Here is a 19,254-nt window from a genome sequence, read left to right as displayed (position 1 = left end):
CCGGGTACTGCGTGCCTGAAGAAAAGTGCAAGTTTACCTCAGAAAGAAGTCTCCCGCCGGTTCCGGGGGGTCCACGCCATCGGACTCCATCACCAGTCGTTTCCCGCCGATTGTCCGCCATTTCCAACTTGTTCCCGCCATCTGCAGAGTTTCCCGCCACTGGGCGACGCTTCCCGCCAAAACCGCAGATTTCCCGCCTTGGAAGAGCAGCGGACGCCATTATGGGCGTGCCAAAGGAGGGCAAGAGGCCACCTCCCATCGTGGGCCAGGACAGAAAATGGCGCCAAAAGTGGAAACCGCCCCCACCAACAGAGACTGTGATGCTGGAGGTGTCTGTCAGCGTGAAAGAACTCCCCCTGGAGCTGACAGTCACCGAGTTGCCCCGGGACCGCCCTCGAAGTGGGAGGAGACGAAAGAGAAGAGAAAAGATGGGTGTCGCTTGGAGGAGTCTGGAGCGAGCGCACCCGGAGGCAAGAGGTCTAACAAGGAGTAGCGGAGAAGCTCACCCGGAGATGGAAAGAAAGCAGAACAGCACCGGCCCGCTGGCCAGGAGTCTGCTAGAGACCGAAGAAGGAGGGCAGAGCAGCACCGGCCCGCTGGCCAGGAGCCTGCCGGAAGCCGAGCAGAGCAGCACCGACCCGATGGTCAGGAGCCTGCTAGAGTCCACAACCCCGCTAGGTCTAGCGGAGATCCTAGCGCAGCTCCCCCGAGACCGGGAGTGTGCACAAACGGCCCTGGAGGGCCTCGCAAGGAGGATGGCCCGGGTACAGCGGGAGATACTGGCGGAGTGGAGCCGGGAGATGGCTCAGCACGCAGAGACCAGTCAACGGAGCACGCTACCCTGGAAGAGGAAGCAGACCGCCTCTGAGGATGGCGCAGGAGGACCCAAGGCCGGAGACGGCGCCGAGGAGGGAGCCGAACGCGTGGAGGCAGGTAAAGGGGACGCCTATACCCCAAGCCGTGACACCGCTTACCTGCCCCAGCTCCCCGTCGCAGAGCCCGAAAGTCCCCCTGCTGTGCCCGTAGCCGCCAGGTCACCGCCATGGACTAGGCCCCGACCGGAAGCCGCTGCAGCGACCCCTGTGACGTCACGCGCCCCGACCCGGAGCGTGACAAAGCAGGAATTACCACCAGCCTGGTCGCAAGGCCTAGTACCCCCGGGCGCCGCACCACCAACAGCGCCCCCTACCTCCGCGGAGCCTCCGGCCTGGCCGCAAGGCCAGGTAGCCCAGGGCGCCGCCGTCCTAACGGTGCCCTTCACTTTCCAGGTGCCCCAGGCCTGGCCGCAAGGCCTGGGCAACCCGGGCGCCACCACCACCGCGCCCGCGCCCGCAATACCTAGGGTGCCACACCTGGGGGAGGACCTCTTCGGCCAGCACACATGGCCGGACGGGGGCGGCCCTTCATCTGGCCCGAAGGGTACCCTGAGCTGGAGCGGCAGCAAAGACTAGGGCCCTTGTGTGAGCCCCTAATCCCGGCTCCGAAGCCCGTGGCTCGGGTCTCGCCTCCTCTAGCAGAAGCCCAATTCGTGTGGGACCCCACGGGAGAAGATTTGATGGGGTTCACCGGAGAAACTCGGGCAGCCGCAGCTGAACGTACAGAGTGTTGCCGTCAACAGCTGGCAGAGTTTAGGAGAGAACGGGAGGAGAGGCGGGTCAGAGAACAACAGGCCCAAATCCAGAGCGCGGAGCAGAAGAGCCGGACTAGGAGGAACCCCCGTGCAGCGCATTGTCCCCGCACCATCGGGACAGTGATAAAGTTCAACCCGCAGCATGGGTGGGGCTTTATTCGGGACCGTAACAACCGCGGTGACGTTTTTGTGACCCGCAGAGACGTCGAGTCCCACCTGCCGGAAGGTCACAAAGGCCGTGACCTCTACGTCGGAGACGAGGTCACTTTCACCCGGCACAAGTGTGCCAAAGGACCTTACGCCCTCCACGTACACCGCTTGACGGAGGAGGAGTTGCGGTACGGGGAGGAGGAGTCAGAGGACCCGGACGGGTCTGAAGAAACATCATATCAAGAAAGAGCAGGAGGAAGACGCCGTTGAGTGCGGCCGAGAAGTGATGTAAATAGTTACCCAATCGGGGTATAAAGGAACTGAAACTGGAACTGTTGCTGCTGCTAAAATAGTCCCCGTTGGGACCAGTGAACTGTTTTACCCGTTAACCCCTTCATCCTACAGGCTGAGGACTGTGAGCAGCCATTCCCTACCCCCTACCTGGCCGAGGACTGAGAGCGGCCAACTTTCCCTGTATATAGTTGCGCGTCCTAAAGCGCCCCCTACCGGTTTTATAGAAAACCAGTTTTTCTAAGAGACTGTCGTACTTTTCCCGGACACACGTTGCACAGTGTCCGGAGGAGGAACCAGAGACAAGAGAAGTCTACGAGAAAGTTTTATATGTTATATATATAATGTCTTATATGTTTTATATGTTTATATGAAAAATTTTGTATGTTTTGGTGTTTTATGTCTTACAGCCCGAGGACGTGCTGTGATTTACCAGGGGGGAATGTAGCACCCTGAGGATTCGGCTGCTACAGGGGTATTGCACCTCAACCCAGAGGTGTGATATTCCACTCCCGGGTAGGGAAGGAGTGTGGAACTGAGCTCAGATAGACTGCATGCACTACATACATCCCATTCCAGAGGAGCAGGCCGACGGTACTCCCACTTAGAAATGTGCAGGTACAACCGAGCCTGTTCCTGGCTGGAGTGGGAGGGGGGTGGTACATCCCATGTAGTGTAGGGGCAGATAGGGGGAGCAGTCTGGGTAGTGATAGGAGCTCATTGGGTGCTGGTCACCTGAGCTCACACATAGAGGGATATATAAGGAGGGCACCAACTTAGATCAGGGTCAGACGCTGAGAACAAGTCAGTTGGAGAGGAGAGAGAAGGAAACAGCAGCCCTGGAGAGAGAGAGAGAGGAGCAAAGAAGGAGTACCCAGAGGGGAAAACAGAGAGGACCCAAGAACCCAAATTAGAACACCGGGTGAGGAGTCAGCATCAGGGTACCGGAACCCAAGCTGGTGGGGGCAAAGACATTCCCCAGCCAGAGACCGGAGACCGTGGGCAGTGTCTGTCACGGTCACCCATCACATTCACCCCGAAGGCACACCACATGAAGGGTCAGGGAACCCAGGGCCAAGGGTGTCCCAAAAGAAGGCCCGAGGGAGCTGGACCTAGGTGAATCACTGGTGGGGACGGCTGAAGAAAGGACAGAGGGAGAGCTCAGGGCCACGCTCTGGACTTGTTTGGGGGTTGACCGGATCCAGGACCTGGTGGACGCAGCACGGCTCGGGTGGTCACTAGCAGCTGGAGTGACCAGTACAACATCAGCAGTAAGTAAACACCCTTAACTGCACAACCCGAGCCTGTCTTCATTGCCGGCTGCATCGCACCACCACAACCCCCATCCTCTGCGCCTGTCCCCTCTGAGGCTATACCCCTCCCGTTGGGGGTTATCTCACCAAGCTGCGCACCCACCATCAGCCTCAGCGGACCCTGCAGCAGCGGCGGCCACAGTGACCGCATCACAACGGGTGGCGTAGTCGACACAAAAGAACTTTAGTAACATCTGTAAAGCTGCCACATAACACTTAGCTTGACGCCCTGGGCACGGGACCGGGTCACAGCCGCTCGGAGACTACAACCCCCCCATCTGATCCGGTGCCGGGTATTCCCCTCAAAAAGGAATATGTCCCAGGGGGCGCGTCATTTACTGGTAACAACGATAGACCCTCCCGGAGTACTTGCTAGCGAACGGGGCCTGGTCAGTCCTTGAGCAGATGGGATCTCCCCTGGCCAGGCGGAGTTGTAGGCCTCCCAAACTGACTGTACTCTTCTGGCTACCTTGCTAGAAGCGGATATAAGTAGCCCACGTCCCTGAGTGTGCCGTGTGGTGCTCACCCGTATGGCCGGTGACTCGGGGCCTTCTAATGGCTTCCGCTCCACGATGGCGGTGCTGGTCCCACGCGTGTGACCTTGCCTTCGGGTTTCTGGGCCTGAGGACCTGAAATCCCCTGCCGGTCGGCTTCTGCTGCTGGGTAAGAGTTAGTCCCCACAGCCTCGGACGCCGGGTCCGGTAAGAAAGCTTCTCAGTCAGGGCGAGCTCTGCAGCTGCCAGCCCCTGACTCGTAGTAGTATTGCTCCCACTGAGCTTCTGCTGTTTCTTCCTATGACTGTTTCTCGTCTCTACTCTCCTTGACTCCTAACCCTGCCTCAGCCCCGGGTTTATATAGGGGAAGTTCTTCCCCTCCCAAGACTGGGCAGGAGGTGTGGCATGCACAGGATCCCTGACCAAAGGACCTCCCACCTGCTCTCAGACATAACATTATATTACTGTGGAAACCAGACCCCTGGGGTGCCACACTAGCACAGCGAGGTATTAGGTTACATCTCTTATTATACTCTATAGAGAAAAAAGGGGGAAGGAGGAATGAGGCGCAGAATAAGAAATCAGCAGTGTTACCTCACCTCAGATCTGGATTCACATCTACCCTGCTCAGTACTGCGGTATAATTTCCTCCCTGCTGCTGCTGCTTTTGTCTGTGTGGTAACTAGTGTTGAGCCACCCCCGTAGTGTTCGGGTTCGGTTCGGTTCGTCGAACACCGGGATGTTCGAGGAACTGTTCGTCGAACTGTTCGTCGAACACCTTAGAACACCGTCGAACACCGTTAAAACCAATGGCAGGCAAACAAAAACACATAGAAACACATAGAAAACACCTGCAAAGGTGTCCAAAAGCTGACAAACTGCTCAGAAGACACTCTGTTTAAAAAAGCCGGCCGGCAAATTCAGCAGCGGCATACACCGGTACCCGACAATTTAGACAAGAAGGAATAGAGCATCACACATAGATTAGATAGATAGAAACATGTCAGTCACACATATAAGAAGCACAGTGACAGTGTTGGTTACTGCATTTGTCATTTAGTGTAAAGGATTTATTAAAAAAAATATTAGTGTTTTCATGCACCGTCTCTTTAAAAAAGCCGGCCGGCAATTCAGCATCTGTACCCGACAATTTAGAACAGAAAGAATAGAGCTTCACACATAGATTAGATAGATAGAAACATGTCAGTCACATATATAATAAGTACAGTGATAGTGTTGCTTACTGTACTTGTCATTTAGTGTAAAGGATTTATTTAAAAAAATAATAGTGTTTTCATGCACTGTCTCTTTAAAAAAGCCGGCCGGCAATTCAGCAGCGGTACCCGACAATTTAGAACAGAAAGATAGAGCATCACACATAGATTAGATAGATAGAAACATGTCAGTCACATATATATGAAGTACAGTGATAGTGTTGGTTACTGTACTTGTCATTTAGTATTAAAATAAAGGATTTATTATTAAAAAAATTGTCGTGGGGTTCCCCTTAATTTTAGGCTCTAGCGGAGGTTAAGCAGACGGCTGGGGCAGATGTTTGAAGCCTGGGAAGGGGGTAATACCCACGGAGCTTCCCAGGCTACTAATATCAGCCCCCAGCTGAATACATAGCCTTTACTAGCTATTAAAATGGGGGACACCCCAAAAAAAATGACGTGGGGTCCCCCCTAATTTAATAGCTAGCAAAGGCTAGGCAGACAGCTGGGGGCTGATATTAATAGCCCAGGAAGGGAGCCATGAATATTGGCCCCCTCCCAGGCTAGAAACACCAGCCGTCAGCCGCCCCAGAAATGGCGCATTCATAGGATGCGCCAATTCTGGCACTTAGCCTCGCTCTTCCACGCTGCCCTGGTGCGGTGGCAGGGGGTAATAGGGCTGGGGTTGATGTCAGCTTATAATGCCAGCTGACATCAAGCCCAGGTTAGTAATGGAGAGGCGTCTATAAGACACCCCCATTACTAACCCCATAGTCAAAGTTAAAAAAAACACAAACACCCAGAATAAAGTCCTTTAATTGAAATAAAGACACAATTCTTTATTGTTCTAAATTAAACCATACTTACCATCACGCCCATTCCAGCTGAAGCCAACGATCTCCTGCAATAAAAGAAAAATAATAAAGCAACCTCATCCTTACCTTTCCATGGTTCCCACGACAGCTTCAGCTCTGCTACATCGAGATGACAGGCTGGACCGCAGCAGAACGCTGCCATCCAGCCTGTCATCCCGCAGACACTGAGAAGCGCAGGCATGCTTGCGCTGCTCAGCGTCTCTCTGTGACGACATCCAGATGAGCCGAGTTCATGTCCAATGAACTCGGCTCACCTCATGCACGTCACTGACAGCGTGGGAAAATTCTCACGCTGAAGCGCTGATTGCAGGAGAATTTTCCCACGCTGTCAGTGACGTGCAGGAGGTGAGCTGAGTTCATTGGACATGAGCTCACCTCATGCACATCACTGACAGCGTGGGAGAATTCTCCTGCACTCAGCACTTCAGCGTGAGAATTTTCCCACGCTGTCAGTGACGTGCATGAGGTGAGCCGAGTTCATTGGACATGACCTCGGCTCATCTGGATGCCATCACAGCGAGACAGTGAGGAGCGCAAGCATGCCTGCGCTTCTCAGTGTCTGCGGGATGACAGACTGGATGGCAGCGTTCTGCTGCGGTCCAGCCAGTCATCTCGATGTAGCAGAGCTGAAGCTGTCGTGGGAACCATGGAAAGGTAAGGATGAGGTTGGTTTATTATTTTTCTTTTATTGCAGGAGATCGTTGGCTTCAGCTGGAATGGGTGTGATGGTAAGTATGGTTTAATTTAGAACAATAAAGAATTGTGTCTTTATTTCAATTAAAGGACTTTATTCTGGGTGTTGTGTTTTTTTTAAATACTTTACTAGAAATTCATGGCGGTCATGTCTAATACTGGCGTGACCCCATGAATTTTGGGCTTGGGGCCAGCTGATAATACCAAGCTGGCCCTAACCCCTTTATTACCCAGTGAGCCACCGCACCAGGGCCCTGGATGAGTTGGGTACAGCGCCAGAAGATGGCGCTTCTATGAACGCGCCATTTTCCGGGGTGGCTGCGGACTGCAATTTGTAGCGGGGGGGGGCCCAGAAAGCTTGGGCCTCCCTGCGCTGCAGATTCCAGCCCCCAGCTGCCTAGTTGTACCTGGCTGGACACAAAAATAGGGCGAAGCCCCACGTACTTTTTTTTTAATTATTTCATGAATTTCATGAAATAATTAAGAAAAAAAGGCCTTCCCTATATTGTTGTGTCCGGCCAGGTACAAATAGGCAGCTGGTGGTTGGGGGCAGCCCGTTCCTGCCTGCTGTACCTGGCTGGACACAAATATAGTGCGAAGCCCCACTTCAATTTTTTTTAATTATTTCATGAAATTCATGAAATAATTAAGAAAAAAAGGGCTTCCCTATATTGTTGTGTCCGGCCAGGTACAAATAGGCAGCTGGTGGATGGGGGCAGCCCGTTCCTGCCTGCTGTACCTGGCTGGACACAAATATAGTGCGAAGCCCCACTTCAATTTTTTTAAATTATTTCAGGAAATTCATGAAATAATTTAAAAAAAATTGACGTGGGGCTTCGCACTATATTTGTGTCCAGCCAGGTACAGCAGGCAGGAACGGGCTGCCCCCAACCACCAGCTGCCTATTTGTACCTGGCCGGACACAACAATGTAGGGAAGCCCTTTTTTTCTTAATTATTTCATGAAATAATTTAAAGAAAATTGACGTGGGGCTTCGCCCTGTTTTTGTGTCCAGCCAGGTACAACTAGGCAGCTGGGGGCTGGAATCCGCAACGCAGGGAGGCCCAAGCTTTCTGGGCCACCCCCGCTGCAAATTGCAGTCCGCAGCCACCCCGGAAAATGGCGCGTTCATAGAAGCGCCATCTTCTGGCGCTGTACCCAACTCATCCAGGGCCCTGATGCGGTGGCTCACTGGGTAATAAAGGGGTTAGGGCCAGCTTGGCATTATCAGCTGGCCCTAAGCCCGAAATTCATGGGGTCACGCCAATATTAGACATGACCACCATGAATTTCTAGTAAAGTATTTAAAAAAAACACAACACCCAGAAAAAAGTCCTTTAATTGAAATAAACACACAATTCTTTATTGTTCTAAATTAAACCATACTTACCATCACGCCCATTCCAGCTGAAGCCAACGATCTCCTGAAATAAAAGAAAAATAATAAAGCAACATCATCCTTACCTTTCCATGGTTCCCATGACAGCTTCAGCTCTGCTACATCGAGATGACAGGCTGGACCGCAGCAGAACGCTGCCATCCAGCATCTCATCCCGCAGACACTGAGAAGCGCAGGCTTGCTTGCGCTCCACAGTGTCTCTCTGTGAGGGCATCCAGATGAGCCGAGTTAATGTCCAATGAACTCGGCTCACCTCATGCACGTCACTGACAGCGTGGGAAAATTCTCCTGCACTCAGCGCTTCAGCGTGGGAGAATTCTCACACTGAAGCGCTGAGTGCAGGAGAATTCTCCCACGCTGTCAGTGACGTGCAGGAGGTGAGCTGAGTTCATTGGACATGAGCTCACCTTATGCACGTCACTGACAGCGTGGGAAAATTCTCCTGCACTCAGCGCTTCAGCGTGGGAGAATTCTCACGCTGAAGCGCTGAGTGCAGGAGAATTCTCCCACGCTGTCAGTGAAGTGCAGGAGGTGAGCTGAGTTCATTGGACATGAGCTCACCTTATGCACGTCACTGACAGCGTGGGAGAATTCTCCTGCACTCACCGCTTCAGCGTGAGAATTTTCCCACGCTGTCAGTGACGTGCATGAGGTGAGCCGAGTTCATTGGACATGAACTCGGCTCATCTGGATGTCGTCACAGAGAGACGCTGAGCAGCGCAAGCATGCCTGCGCTTCTCAGTGTCTGCGGGATGACAGGCTGGATGGCAGCGTTCTGCTGCGGTCCAGCCTGTCATCTCGATGTAGCAGAGCTGAAGCTGTCGTGGGAACCATGGAAAGGTAAGGATGAGGTTGCTTTATTATTTTTCTTTTATTGCAGGAGATCGTTGGCTTCAGCTGGAATGGGCGTGACAGTAAGTATGGTTTAATTTAGAACAATAAAGGATTGTGTCTTTATTTCAATTAAAGGACTTTATTCTGGGTGTTTGTGTTTTTTTAACTTTGACTATGGGGTTAGTAATGGGGGTGTCTTATAGACGCCTCTCCATTACTAACCTGGGCTTGATGTCAGCTGGCATTATAAGCTGACATCAACCCCAACCCTATTACCCCCTGCCACCGCACCAGGGCAGCGTGGAAGAGCGAGGCTAAGTGCCAGAATTGGCGCATCCTATGGATGCGCCATTTCTGGGGCGGCTGACGGCTGGTGTTTCTAGCCTGGGAGGGGGCCAATATTCATGGCTCCCTTCCTGGGCTATTAATATCAGCCCCCAGCTGTCTGCCTAGCCTTTGCTAGCTATTAAATTAGGGGGGACCCCACGTCATTTTTTTTGGGGTGTCCCCCATTTTAATAGCTAGTAAAGGCTATGTATTCAGCTGGGGGCTGATATTAGTAGCCTGGGAAGCTCCGTGGGTATTACCCCCTTCCCAGGCTTCAAACATCTGCCCCAGCCGTCTGCTTAACCTCCGCTAGAGCCTAAAATTAAGGGGAACCCCACGACAATTTTTTTAATAATAAATCCTTTATTTTAATACTAAATGACAAGTACAGTAACCAACACTATCACTGTACTTCATATATATGTGACTGACATGTTTCTATCTATCTAATCTATGTGTGAAGCTCTATTCTGTCTGTTATAAATTGTCGGGTACCGCTGCTGAATTGCCGGCCGGCTTTTTTAAAGAGACAGTGCATGAAAACACTATTATTTTTTTTGATAAATCCTTTACGCTAAATGACAAGTACAGTAAGCAACACTGTCACTGTACTTCGTATATATGTGGCTGACATGTTTCTATCTATCTAATCTATGTGTGAAGCTCTATTCTGTCTGTTATAAATTGTCGGGTACCGCTGCTGAATTGCCGGCCGGCTTTTTTAAAGAGACGGTGCATGAAAACACTATTATTTTTTTTGATAAATCCTTTACGCTAAATGACAAGTACAGTAAGCAACACTTTCACTGTACTTCGTATATATGTGGCTGACATTTTTATATCTATCTAATCTATGTGTGAAGCTCTATTCTTTCGGTTCTAAATTGTCGGGTACCGGTGTATGCCGCTGCTGAATTGCCGGCTTTTCATGTTTCACTGTTGGCACTGTTCCCATCGATTTGGGCAACCACTGTAATGCCACAACCACCATGGCTGTGGCATTACAGTGAGTGGCAGACAATCCCTGCATGATTGGTGCTCTAAATAGCGCCAGACATGCAGGACACGCTTTTGGTGCACGAACAGTTATCGAACATAACCTCGAACAGCCGAATTTTTTGCAAATCGTTCGGGTTCGTGGAACAACTCGAACACCGCCCAAAACAGCTCGAATTTGAGATTGGCGAACAGTTCTAGTCGAACACCGCTCATCTCTAGTGGTAACTAAGAAATGAAGAGCAGGGTTCCCTCATGTCTCTATGCTGTCCTGTGTATGGGAGACATAATGGCAACTAGTCTACCATAACAAGGTAAAGGGAGTCTGTTAGCCCAAGCTGACTGTATAAACCATACATGTCAAACTCTGGCCCATAGGCCAAATCTAGCCCACAGCGTGGTTTTATTTGGCCTGCTATACCAGAAACACCACCCCTATGTTGGGCCATTATTCTGTATGGAGGACTGTGGGTCCCATAATACTGTAACATACCTGGCGGCGTCCTTGCATAGTGGTCCATCTCCCACTGTGCAAGAGCGCGCACTTGATCTCCAGTCCAGGGTGTCTCTCTGGCTTCCCTCCATGCTGTCTGTTTGTGTCTGTTTCTGCTGCTTAAGGGCGGCGCCCGATCACTTCCTGCTTTTTGTACCTGCTGCAGGCACACCCCTTGTGCGTCCTCAGCCTATTGCTGTCTATCACCTGGTATTTAAATCAGCTGCCCCAATTAACTGATGCCTGAGCATCTTGCCCTGTCAGTTGGCTTTTGTCTCTGACATGCCAGGTCTTGTCTATGTTACCTGTCTTGCAGTATCTGTTCCCATGTCTGTACTGTGTCCTATCTGTGTACCTTAACCTGCAGTCTGTACTCGTTCCTTGCCTGTTCGTTCCGCCCTCCTGGAGGCTGTATTTCCAGGCCAGTCTGAACACGCTCCTTGCCTGTTCGTCCTGCCTCTCTGGGGGCCGTATTCCCAGACCCGCTCCTGTATCCCGCTGCAGTGTCGGTCTCCTCCGTACACTCAGTTCCAGTCTGAACTCTCTCCTATCTTTTACCTGTTTTTTCTCTATGTCCGTTCCATTCCTTTTTCTGCAGAGTCTGAACTCGTACCTACTCCTGCTCGTTGTCACTGTACTTCAGTTTGTGAGTTTGTGGTCCACTCGCTACTTCTCTGCAAGTACCCTGTGGGTATCTGGTTCTGCCTTTCCCTTCTAGTCTGTTCCGTGTGAACAGAGCCCTGTTCCTTCCGCATCTGCGGTTTTCGCTTTGCTCAGCTCTGTCCGCCACGTTTGCGGTTTTCGCTTTGCTCAGCTCTGTCCGCCGCGTCTGCGGTTTTCGCTTGGCTCAGCTCTGTCCGCCACGTTTGCAGTTTTCGCTTTGCTCAGCTCTGTCCGCCGCGTTTGCGGTTTTCGCTTTGCTCAGCTCTGTCCGCCGCGTCTGCGGTTTTCGCTTTGCTCAGCTCTGTCCGCCGCGTCTGCGGTTTTCGCTTTGCTCAGCTCTGTCCGCCGCGTCTGCGGTTTTCGCTTTGCTCAGCTCTGTCCACCGCGTCTGCGGTTTTCGCTTTGCTCAGCTCTGTCCACCGCGTCTGCGGTTTTCGCTTTGCTCAGCTCTGTCCACCGCGTCTGCGGTTTTCGCTTTGCTCAGCTCTGTCCACCGCGTCTGCGGTTTTCGCTTTGCTCAGCTCTGTCCACCGCGTCTGCGGTTTTCGCTTTGCTCAGCTCTGTCCACCGCGTCTGCGGTTTTCGCTTTGCTCAGCTCTGTCCACCGCATCTGCGGTTTTCGCTTTGCTCAGCTCTGTCCACCGCGTCTGCGGTTTTCGCTTTGCTCAGCTCTGTCCACCGCGTCTGCGGTTTTCGCTTTGCTCAGCTCTGTCCACCGCGTCTGCGGTTTTCGCTTTGCTCAGCTCTGTCCACCGCGTCTGCGGTTTTCGCTTTGCTCAGCTCTGTCCACCGCGTCTGCGGTTTTCGCTTTGCTCAGCTCTGTCCACCGCGTCTGCGGTTTTCGCTTTGCTCAGCTCTGTCCACCGCGTCTGCGGTTTTCGCTTTGCTCAGCTCTGTCCACCGCGTCTGCGGTTTTAGCTTTGCTCAGCTCTGTCTACCGCGTGTGCGGTTTCGAATTTGTCTCCCAGTCTGTACTGGACCCTATCCAGCTTGTGCTCTAGTCTGCCTGTTCCTGTATTCCCCGGTGTGGGTCAACAGCCGTGTCCGGAGTCTGACCTGGAGTAGACCCTGGTTCCTCTGCTCGGTTCCTCCCTGGTGCACTGGCGTCGTATGCCGTCGTGCAACCTTGGTCGGATCGGGCAGATACTTAGTTACGCCCCTCCAGGCACTCTCCGGTTCATGGCACAGTGGAATCACTACATAAACATGCACACGCCAGTCAGTCCGGGCGTGTGCATAACAGCATGCTCAGGCCATGGTTCCCGTTGAGCCCCACGGCCTTCGCTCTCTGAGAAGTTTTCCAGCGAATACATGCATTAAAATAAATAAATAAAAAATTTTTTTTTTTTTCTTAGCTGAGTTCCAGGCGAATTACGCACCCGTCCAGATGGATCTATCTGCTCTCGTTCCTGCGGATCCGCTACGTTATTATGGGGATCCAAGACAAAGTCGTGCATTTGTGGAGCAATGCATGCTACACTTCAAGTTCTACCCTCTATGTTTTACCACCGATCGGGTTAAGGTGGCATTCATTATGTCTTACCTGGCGGGTGATGCCTTGGAATGGATCAACCCCCTATATGAAACACAGGATCCGATCCTCTTGGACCTAATGGCCTTCCTGGTGGCCTTTCTAATGGTCTTTGATGATCCTAACCCGGAGGCTCCTGCTGAAGCTTCACTTCCCAATATCCCGGAGCAACCCCGATGGGTAATGTGTGTGGGTAGCGCAATAGTCCTCCAGCCCAATGAGACTACTGCCCACCCAGAATCCTCACAGGGTGATTACGCTTTCCGGAATACTTCTCCCAACCTCAAGAGGCAGTCCAGACGTGCTAGACGTAGAGGCAAGCCGTCACGTCAGGGTCTGTCCTCCCTGAGACCTCCTGACCCCAACCTTGAAGTCCCTACTGAAGCTTCATCTCCCTGTATCGCGGAGAAGCCCCAACGGGTAATATGCGTGGGTAGTGCACCGGTTCTCCTGCCCGAAGAGACTTCTGCCCATCCAGACTCCACACAGGAGAACTTCCTGCACCCGGCATCAGATGCTTCACCCACTTTAACCGGTGTGCATGTCCAAGGATGCTCCAAAGCTGTGGTTACCTCAGAGTCTGTGCACCTCTACTACCTGGCGGAGGACCCCCTGTTGCCTCCTGAATCCTCCGGGATACCACTCGATGACAAATGGAGAGAGACTTCTCTACACTCGGTACTCGATACTTTGTCCGCTTCGTCCTGTGAGCCTGACAATGGGTACCCCAAAGTGGTAGTTACCCCCGAGTCTCTACACCCCTCCGACCAGGCGGAGGACCTCCAGTTGTCTCCAGAACCCTTCGGGGTGCTACCTGGTAGCGAAAGGACAGAGACTCTCCTATACTTTGTACCTGATACCTCGCTCGCTTCGTCCAGTGAGTCCAACCTAGTGTACTCTGAAGCAGAGGTTACTCCCGAGTCTCTACACCCCTCCGACCAGGCGGAGGACCTCCAGTCGTCTCCAGAACCCTACGGGGTGCTACCTGGTAGCGAAAGGACAGAGACTCTCCTATACTCTGTACCTGATTCCTCGCTCGCTTCGTCTAGTGAGTCCAACCTAGTGTACTCCGAAGCAGAGGTCACTCCCGAGTCTCTACACCCCTCCGACCAGGCAGAGGACCTCCAGTTGTCTCCAGAACCCTTCGGGGTGCCACCTGGTGGTGAATGGACAGAGACTTTCCTATATCCTGGATCTGATACCTTGCTTGCTTCGTCCAGTGAGTCCGACCTAGTGTACTCTGAAGCAGAGGTTACCCATGAGTCTCTACACCCCTCTGACCAGGCGGAGGACCTCCAGTTGTCTCCAGAACCCTTCGGGGTGCCACCTGGTGGTGAATGGACAGAGACTTTCCAATACTCGGTACCCGATACCTCGCCTGCTTCGTCTAGTGAGTCCGACCTAGTGTACTCTGAAGCAGATGTTTTCCCCGAGCCTCTGCACTCTTTTGACCCGGCAGAGGACCTCCAGTTGTTTCCTGACTCCTCCGGGGTACCACCAGATAACAAAGAGACAGTGACTTTTTCTCACCCTGTACCTGATAACCCGTCTATTTATTCCTGTGAATTTGACAAGATGTACCTCGAAGCAGAGGTTATCCCCGAGTCTCTACACCCCTCCGACCAGGCGGAGGACCTCCAGTTGTCTCCTGAACCCTTCGGGGTGCTACCTGATAACGAATGGACAGGTACTCTTCTATATTTGGTACCTGATACCTCGCCCGCTTCATCCAGCGAGTCCGACCTAGTGTACTCCGAAGCAGAGGTTACCCCCGAGTCTCTGCACTACTCCGACCCGGCGGAGGACCCCCAGTTGTTTTCTGAATCCTCCTGGGTACCACCAGATAACAAGGTAACAGGGACTTTTCTACATCTTGTACCTGATACCTCGCCTATTTCATCCTGTGAGTTTGACAAGATGTACCCCGAAGCAGAGGTTACCCCCGAGTCTCTGCACTCCTTCAACCCGGCGGAGGACTTCCAGTTGTCTCCTGAACCCTCTGGGGTGCTACCTGATAATAAGTGGAGAGAGACTTCCCTGTGTGCTGTTCCTGGTATTCCACCTGTTTCGTCTGTTGCTGAGGATGGCTGGATAGGAGGTAGCATCCTAGCTACCCAGATGAGACCAGTTTCTCCAGTGGACAGTGGAAGTGATCTCCTTGAAGTAAAGGATTGGCCCTCGAGTTCCCTGCGGAAGATTCTGGCAGGCCTGAAGAAGAGGGGGCGTAAGGGGGGGAGTACTGTAACATACCTGGCGGCGTCCTTGCATAGTGGTCCATCTCCCACTGTGCAAGAGCGCGCACTTGATCTCCAGTCCAGGGTGTCTCTCTGGCTTCCCTCCATGCTGTCTGTTTGTGTCTGTTTCTGCTGCTTAAGGGCGGCGCCCGATCACTTCCTGCTTTTTGTACCTGCTGCAGGCACACCCCTTGTGCGTCCTCAGCCTATTGCTGTCTATCACCTGGTATTTAAATCAGCTGCCCCAATTAACTGATGCCTGAGCATCTTGCCCTGTCAGTTGGCTTTTGTCTCTGACATGCCAGGTCTTGTCTATGTTACCTGTCTTGCAGTATCTGTTCCCATGTCTGTACTGTGTCCTATCTGTGTACCTTAACCTGCAGTCTGTACTCGTTCCTTGCCTGTTCGTTCCGCCCTCCTGGAGGCTGTATTTCCAGGCCAGTCTGAACACGCTCCTTGCCTGTTCGTCCTGCCTCTCTGGGGGCCGTATTCCCAGACCCGCTCCTGTATCCCGCTGCAGTGTCGGTCTCCTCCGTACACTCAGTTCCAGTCTGAACTCTCTCCTATCTTTTACCTGTTTTTTCTCTATGTCCGTTCCATTCCTTTTTCTGCAGAGTCTGAACTCGTACCTACTCCTGCTCGTTGTCACTGTACTTCAGTTTGTGAGTTTGTGGTCCACTCGCTACTTCTCTGCAAGTACCCTGTGGGTATCTGGTTCTGCCTTTCCCTTCTAGTCTGTTCCGTGTGAACAGAGCCCTGTTCCTTCCGCATCTGCGGTTTTCGCTTTGCTCAGCTCTGTCCGCCGCGTTTGCGGTTTTCGCTTTGCTCAGCTCTGTCCGCCGCGTCTGCGGTTTTCGCTTGGCTCAGCTCTGTCCGCCGCGTTTGCGGTTTTCGCTTTGCTCAGCTCTGTCCGCCGCGTTTGCGGTTTTCGCTTTGCTCAGCTCTGTCCGCCGCGTCTGCGGTTTTCGCTTTGCTCAGCTCTGTCCGCCGCGTCTGCGGTTTTCGCTTTGCTCAGCTCTGTCCACCGCGTCTGCGGTTTTCGCTTTGCTCAGCTCTGTCCGCCGCGTCTGCGGTTTTCGCTTTGCTCAGCTCTGTCCGCCGCGTCTGCGGTTTTCGCTTTGCTCAGCTCTGTCCGCCGCGTCTGCGGTTTTCGCTTTGCTCAGCTCTGTCCACCGCGTCTGCGGTTTTCGCTTTGCTCAGCTCTGTCCACCGCGTCTGCGGTTTTCGCTTTGCTCAGCTCTGTCCACCGCGTCTGCGGTTTTCGCTTTGCTCAGCTCTGTCCACCGCGTCTGCGGTTTTCGCTTTGCTCAGCTCTGTCCACCGCGTCTGCGGTTTTCGCTTTGCTCAGCTCTGTCCACCGCGTCTGCGGTTTTCGCTTTGCTCAGCTCTGTCCACCGCGTCTGCGGTTTTCGCTTTGCTCAGCTCTGTCCACCGCGTCTGCGGTTTTCGCTTTGCTCAGCTCTGTCCACCGCGTCTGCGGTTTTCGCTTTGCTCAGCTCTGTCCACCGCGTCTGCGGTTTTCGCTTTGCTCAGCTCTGTCCACCGCGTCTGCGGTTTTCGCTTTGCTCAGCTCTGTCCACCGCGTCTGCGGTTTTCGCTTTGCTCAGCTCTGTCCACCGCGTCTGCGGTTTTCGCTTTGCTCAGCTCTGTCCACCGCGTCTGCGGTTTTAGCTTTGCTCAGCTCTGTCTACCGCGTGTGCGGTTTCGAATTTGTCTCCCAGTCTGTACTGGACCCTATCCAGCTTGTGCTCTAGTCTGCCTGTTCCTGTATTCCCCGGTGTGGGTCAACAGCCGTGTCCGGAGTCTGACCTGGAGTAGACCCTGGTTCCTCTGCTCGGTTCCTCCCTGGTGCACTGGCGTCGTATGCCGTCGTGCAACCTTGGTCGGATCGGGCAGATACTTAGTTACGCCCCTCCAGGCACTCTCCGGTTCATGGCACAGTGGAATCACTACATAAACATGCACACGCCAGTCAGTCCGGGCGTGTGCATAACAAATACTGTATGGAGGACTATGTGGGGAACATTATTCTGTATGGAGGACTGTGTGGGCCCCATTATTATGTATGGAGGACTTTGTGAGGCCCATTATACTGTATACTGGTTGGCCTGCGACTTTGTTCAAATTTTTCATTTAGGCTCTCTGTGTATTTGAGTTTGACATCCCTGGTATAAACTAAGCTCATAGTCTTGTAGGAAATACAGTACAGACCAAAAGTTTGGTCATTTTTCTGTATTTTCATGACTATGAAAATTGTACATTCACACTGAAGGCATCAAAACTATGAATTAACACATGTGGAATTATATACTTAACAAAAAAGTGTGAAACAACTGAAAATATGTCTTATATTCTAGGTTCTTCAAAGTAGCCACCTTTTGCTTTGATGACAGCTTTGCACACTCTTGGCATTCTCTTGATGAGCCTCAAGAGGTAGTCACCGGAAATGGTTTTCACTTCACAGGTGTGCCCTGTCAGGTTTAATAAGTGGGATTTCTTGCCTTATAAATGGGGTTGGGACCATGAGTTGTGTTGTGCAGAAGTCAGGTGGATACACAGCTCATAGTCCTACTGAATAGACTGTTAGAATTTGTATTATGGCAAGAAAAAAGCAGCTAAACAAAGAAAAACGAGTGGCCATCATTACTTTAAGAAATGAAGGTCAGTGAGTCCAAAAAATTGGGCAAACTTTGAAGGTGTCCCCAAGTGCAGTTGCAAAAACCATCAAGCGCTACAAAGAAACTGGCTCACATAAGGACCGCCCCAGGAAAGGAAGACCAAGAGTCACCTCTGCTTCTGAGGATACGTTTATCCGAGTCACCAGCCTCAGAAATCGCAGGTTAACAGCAGCTCAGATTAGAGACCAGGTCAATGTCACACAGAGTTCTAGCAGCAGACAAATCTCTTCAACAACTGTTAAGAGGAGACTTTGCGCAGCAGGCCTTCATGGTAAAATAGCTGCTAAGAAACCACTGCTAAGGACAGGCAACAAGCAGAAGAGACTTGTTTGGGCTAAAGAACACAAGGAATGGACATTAGACCAGTGGAAATCTGTGCTTTGGTCTGATGAGTCCAAATTTGAGATCTTTGGTTCCAACCACCATGTCTTTGTGCGACGCAGAAAAGGTGAACGGATGGACTCTACATGCCTGGTTCCCACCGTGAAGCATGGAGGAGGAGGTGTGATGTGTGGGGGTGCTTTGCTAGTGACACTGTTGGGGATTTATTCAAAATTGAAGGCATACTGAACCAGCATGTCTACCACAGCATCTTGCAGCGGCATGCTATTCCATCCGGTTTGCGTTTAGTTGGACCATCATTTTTCAACAGGACAAGGACCCCAAACACACCTCCAGGCTGTGTAAGGGCTATTTGACCAAGAAGGAGAGTGATGGGGTGCTGCGCCAGATGACCTGGCCTCCACAGTCACCAGACCTGAACCCAATCAAGATGGTTTGGGGTGAGCTGGACCGTAGAGTGAAGGCAAAAGGGCCAACAAGTGCTAGCATCTCTGGGAACTCCTTCAAGATTGTTGGAAGACCATTTCCGGTGACTACCTCTTGAAGCTCATCAAGAGAATGCCAAGAGTGTGCAAAGCAGTCATCAAAGCAAAAGGTGGCTACTTTGAAGAACCTAGAATATAAGACATATTTTCAGTTGTTTCACACTTTTTTGTTAAGTATATAATTCTACATGTGTTAATTCATAGTTTTGAAGCCTTCAGTGTGAATGTACAATTTTCATAGTCATGAAAATACAGAAAAATCTTTAAATGAGAAGGTGTGTCCAAACTTTTGGTCTGTACTGTATATTACCTATAAAAATTGCACTTTTAGTGATCTATTCACTGCCTCTCTTCTGCAGAAACTGAAGTTTAATCAAACAAGCTAATTAGGGGTTTGGGTGTATGCTTGGCATAGCTAAAGTGCTCAGTGTACTTTTCTGTCCATGAGTGTAATATGCCGCACCTCCCTCATTGTTGATTGACAATGCTGGCTTGCCTAGACTTTCTTTGCATAGACTGCTCCATGCAAGCTAGTTCTTTCAATCAACAGTGAGGAAAGCACAGCATGCAAAGCCAATCAGCAAGACAGTGCACTGAGCCTCAGTAGAATGA

Source organism: Phyllobates terribilis, unplaced genomic scaffold, assembly GCF_046119375.1.
Source record: "Phyllobates terribilis strain yellow unplaced genomic scaffold, ASM4611937v1 Scaffold_2__4_contigs__length_985480577, whole genome shotgun sequence".
In the NCBI taxonomy this organism is placed as follows: Eukaryota; Metazoa; Chordata; class Amphibia; order Anura; family Dendrobatidae; genus Phyllobates; species Phyllobates terribilis.
Note: the sequence above shows the minus strand (reverse complement) of the source record.